The sequence below is a fragment of the Oryzias melastigma genome, linkage group LG19 (assembly GCF_002922805.2).
Source record: "Oryzias melastigma strain HK-1 linkage group LG19, ASM292280v2, whole genome shotgun sequence".
NCBI classification, from domain to species: domain Eukaryota; kingdom Metazoa; phylum Chordata; class Actinopteri; order Beloniformes; family Adrianichthyidae; genus Oryzias; species Oryzias melastigma.
This window is the reverse complement of record NC_050530.1, coordinates 4,982,380-4,987,430: the sequence shown is the minus strand read 5'-3', so window position 1 is coordinate 4,987,430 and position 5,051 is coordinate 4,982,380. Positions and strand designations below refer to the sequence as shown.

The following is a 5,051-nucleotide window of genomic DNA, read 5'->3' as shown; positions in this document are numbered from 1 at the left end:
AGATGATTTTCTGCTGGTTGAGGCAGTCCTTAAATACAGACCAAAAGTGGGCGGGGTTTCAGTAAAAACGTGGTTCCATCTCTGTGGGAACGCCTTAAACTCATAACAGCCAAGAATACATTTTTTAACTGATTCTTTTGTGGTTGATTTTTATTAGGATGGTTTCATGAGAACATTCTGTAGAAATGAGAGCATGTTTCTCACAACCATCTGGGTACATTTCTAAAAACTGAAGCACAGACATATTTTCATGTTTAACCTTGATACCGTTTTCATATTGGGCAATGAAGACATGTCAGACGTTACTATCTTTTAGTAGTTCCAAAGAAGACCAAACCGCTGGTACAACCACTCCCAGCAATTCAGATCTCAGTTGATATCAGTGTTCCTGCACAGTCCCAGGATTCTGACTCAAAGGGTCCCACAATGCCCCTCCCAGCTTTCTGCCATATACCACCAGGAACTAGGACAGGCCATAGTTGGAATGGTCCAACCAGGACCCCCACAGCCCGATATGTCATTCTCTGCCACACAGGCAGCAATTTTGTGACAAAGTGTGAAATTAGTCATTTTGTACATTTTTGCATAAAATGGTGTGAGAAGACTTAAGTTTGAGCGATCCTCATAAACTTTCACACACATTCAACCAGAACAATGAACAAAGTTTTGTTGACCTTTGACCTCTGGGAGGTCGTCATTAATAATTTTTCAAAAAAGTCACATTTAATACCTTCTGCGAATGTGAACTCCCACATAACAACCTAACTCCTCGAGCGTTACTGATAAGCCACTTTGGAAAAAAGGTTGGCTTTAAAGTTTGTAGATTTTGAACAGCAAGCTCACAAAAGTGCCATTCCTAAATTACTCACATAATAGTAACTTGGAATACTGAGAAAGTTAAAAGATTGTTTACCCTTGTAAAATCATGACAACAGCTTTATCCTGATGACTGTTCTGAGACGATGGAGACAAGCTGACACAAAAGGGATTGAAGAGCAGCTACATGTATCCACTTTCTCCTGTGACTCTTTTTATGGCAAGTAATGTGTGTAAAATTATTACATCTTTATTAATTTATCCAGGTAGGTTGATTGAGAACAATTTCTCATTTACAACAACGACCTGAGTTTGTATTGACAATAAAGACAGCACAATAGTGCTGACAGAAGAAACATGACATCTTCTCACTTCAATGTTTACAATAAAAAGTCTACAGGAAGCACTAAGTTAAAGATTACAATAGTAACACAGAAGGAAACCCAGAAAAAAACCTAAAAACATTCATCACTAATCACGTGTGTTAAAGATCTCTTGAATGGAGCTAATGAGACCAGGATACGCAACTTCAGGCTTTCTGCAGCTCATTCCTGTCATCACCACGTTGTGGTTCGAGCTCTGGGTACAACCACGGTGAGAGAGTCACTGGAACGGAAACTGTGAGTCCTGGTTGCAATTTTTAGGATGGACTGAAGGTAATGTGATGTTTCACCAATCAGAGTCTTGTAAATGACATTCTACCAATGCAGCCGCCTCAAGAATGGAACGACGTCTATTTGACCAGATCATACAGACAACAGTGATGGAGTTAGAGGGAGCAGCAGTGACAAAGTGAATACATGTGAGATGGAGAACATCCAGTTTATGAAGCTGATCTGTAGATGATGTCACCAGAATCAAAGATGGGCAGGACTGTCATTTTTACCAGATTATTCTAAGCAGAGTGAGTGAATGATGATTTATTTTGATACAGAAAGCCAATCCTTCATTGAACTTTAGCTACTATTGTGTTAATATGAGAATCAAAGGTAAGTGAACTGTCCAGACATATTCCTAAATATTTACATGAGTTGACAAGTTGTAGTGTTGTGCTGTCAAGGGTTGAAATACTGCCTGAGCTGAATGACGATTAAAAATCATTTAGTACTTTTGTTAGTATCCATTGTTTTACCGCTGGAGTTCAGACACAACATTAAAAAGATTAAAAAGAGTCTGGGTAAAGGCAAAGAAATGGAAACATAAGCCTGCTGTTCCTGCCATCATCATGGGGAATGTTCGCTCACGAGATAATAAGACGGACGAGCTGGCAGCAACAATCAACACCCACAGAGAATACCGTGTGAGCAGCTTACTGTGTTTTACGGAAACATGGCTTCATCCACACGCTGGACCAGAGCGTAGCCTTACCCGGCTTAGTGACTGTGCGGGCGGACAGAGACTTCACGGCCACCGGTAAGAAGAAAGGAGGAGGCATTATGCTGTACGTGAACGAGCGATGGTGCAATCCCGGACATGTTTGTGTCAAGGAGCGTCTCTGTAACAAGAATGTTGAACTCTTGGCTGTCCCATTGACTTACATTGAGAAACAGACAGTTATTTCTCAGTCATTTTATATCTCAGAATAATCATTCTTCCTCTGCTGCTTTCTGATTAACTTCTTTTTTATAATCCTAATTTTTTTAAAGATTTTTTTCCATTATCACAAGTTATTAGAGTTATAAATTGACCAATCAGATGGTTCAATAAGCGTTTGTGGGTCTGACGTCGACCGTGTGGGGGGTTTGAGTGACAGATGACGGGTGGCCAATGGGAGCAGACTTCATCATGTTGATGACTGGAAGCTAAAACTAAATGTGTAAAATAGAAAAAAATCACCTTTTTAGAAAGACAGTTGAAAATATGAACAGCAGATGTTCTGCTTTGTTCATTGTAACTTACAAAGACACAGCAGTCATTGACTTTTGAGAACCTCAGAAATGTGACAAACCTGAGCTTGTTGCTGAAGGAGGAAAAGTCTTTTAAACTTGAGAGAGAAGTTGTTTCCTCTGAAGACGGTCTGGAGCCGGACGAGACTGGAAAATAGTTCAGAATCAAACTAGGAACATCAAATACACCAAAGTCTGAACATTTTCCTGTGAAACAAACACAGAGAACTTTCCAAAGATCTGGGAGTGCTAAAACAGGACAAAGACCTTCACCTCGTTTGAATAAATGGTAATATTTTAGAAGAAGAGAACCTTCTAGAAGGAGAACATTCTAAAAGCAGAAAACTCACCTGAGCTCAAAGCAGATGAAGATGATTTTCTGCTGGTTGAGGCAGTCCTTAAATACAGACCAAAAGTGGGCGGGGTTTCAGTAAAAACGTGGTTCCATCTCTGTGGGGAACGCCTTAAACTCATAACAGCCAAGAATACATTTTTTTAACACACAAGACTTCAAATCAATGGAAAAGTTCACCCACACATAGACACACTTCAACACACGCATATGCAATGACCAAAAAAACAAACAAATGAAACAAGCAAAAGTTGGAGCTCAGAAATGTCAATAGACGCCAAAACACACAAATGTCTTCATGTCATGAACATTGACTGGAGACAACAGGTTGATGGAGTGACTGTCAGAACCAAACAGGTTTGTGGACCAAACTAGCTCCAACGCCGGCTTCAACACCAGTTCCAGCACCAGATCTACGTTGTCTAAAAACATGTCATCTCTAGACTGAGGTGTCCCTGGCAGAGAGTTCATTACCAACTTTCTTCTTCTTCTGTGTGGAAGGAGTGTGGTTGGAGCAGTTGAAGAGTTTGTGAGCTGAAGAGTCCTCCGAGTGTTGTGGTTCGGATGGGGGTGTGTCTGTGGTGGGTCACGTTGTTAGGTGTGTGGACGGGAGAGTTCATGACGTTGAGGCGCGTGGATCAGAGCAGTCGGGGGTCTCTCTGAAACGGAGTAAGCAGAGCTCCGCCTCCGCGGATTTCAGATATACAGCATAGAACTTCTCAGATCAAAAAAGTTGACCTTGTAGCGTGTGCTGGACTCTCTGGTTAGGTTCCAGTTTCAGGATAGATGCTCCCTCTAGCTTCTGTTTTGGTTTGGAGAAGAAGCATGGACAGAAGAGTGATGCAATCCTTGTTGCCTGACTCGGAAAAGGAGCTGATTGGACCTGAGCAGATCAGACGGAGGGCTGTGGACTTTTACTGTTCGCTCTACTCCAGTGAGTGTGATGGTGGTGACAGCCTGTTGGAGGGGTTCTGTAATGGACTGCCTCAAGTCTCTGAGGAGATGAACTCTGCTGGATCGGCCCCTGCAACTTCCTGAACTATATGCAGCCCTCTAGCATTTAAGGATTTATTTGCACTTTTCTTCATTTGATGTCAATTTTAAATAATAATGACACGTATTCATTAATTTAATGGTTTATATTTTTATTTCAAATGTTCCCATTTAGTCCTCCATATGTATTGATCAGTCTGTTTAGAGAAATGTTTTGTATCTTTAATTCAAAGATTTTTATTTAATCATTTATTTGTTTTTTTTTAACTTGTCCTGTCCAACAGCTGAGCAAACAGATGCAGGCTGAGAGCTTCTAGAAAGATTTTACTGTCACAACAGGAGTTTATCGAGTATAAACCCCTGTTGTATTTCATACTAAACTTTATTTATACAGATTATGTTTTTATTTATTTTTTTGGAAGAAGAGGGGGGGGAGTTAGGGAAAAAGATAAAGGAGAAGATGGCAACAGAGGGAAGCAACATCATATAACAACCAGGACTAAGTAACAAACTAGAATGGGCGGGGCCATCCCCACGCCAAGACCCCATCGGGGCAGCAGCTGCAGCCCGGACCCCTCAACACCCGCCATTGAACTGTGGAGAGAGATCGCCCGCTGGGCAATCCCGCCAAGCACCCAGACCAGGGCCTGCAAGACCACCACAGAGGCCCCCCACACCCAAGAGCAGGAAGACACAAGAAGCAGCCCCCCCCGCCCCACGTGCCACAAGGGCCAATGCGGGACCCACCCTCATGCTCCAGATAACCGCCCGCCCCCGCCACGAGAGGTGCAGGCCGAGGAGATGGGCCCTGAAGAGAAACGGAGGTTCCGGAGGAGTAATGTAACCAAGGCCCGACCAGACACACCCACTGATGGAGTTTTGGAGAGGACTAGTTCTCCAGAGCAAGGACTGGAACCCGGACCACCAAGACCTGGACACACCCAGGCTCCGATGTAGTTTGATCCCCTGCTAGATCTTAAATCTTGGGCTGCACGGTGGCGCAG

General features: G+C 42.8%; 1 long non-coding RNA gene across 1 annotated transcript; it reads right to left on the bottom strand.

Annotated features, from left to right (window-relative positions):
- Positions 1–2,602: 2,602 nt before the first annotated feature.
- LOC112141846 lies at positions 2,603–4,261 on the bottom strand. Its single transcript, XR_002918475.2, has 3 exons — positions 3,053–4,261; positions 2,765–2,849; positions 2,603–2,624 (listed from the first exon to the last, which is right to left on the bottom strand). It is a non-coding gene; the product is annotated as an uncharacterized LOC112141846 (long non-coding RNA).
- Positions 4,262–5,051: the final 790 nt, after the last annotated feature.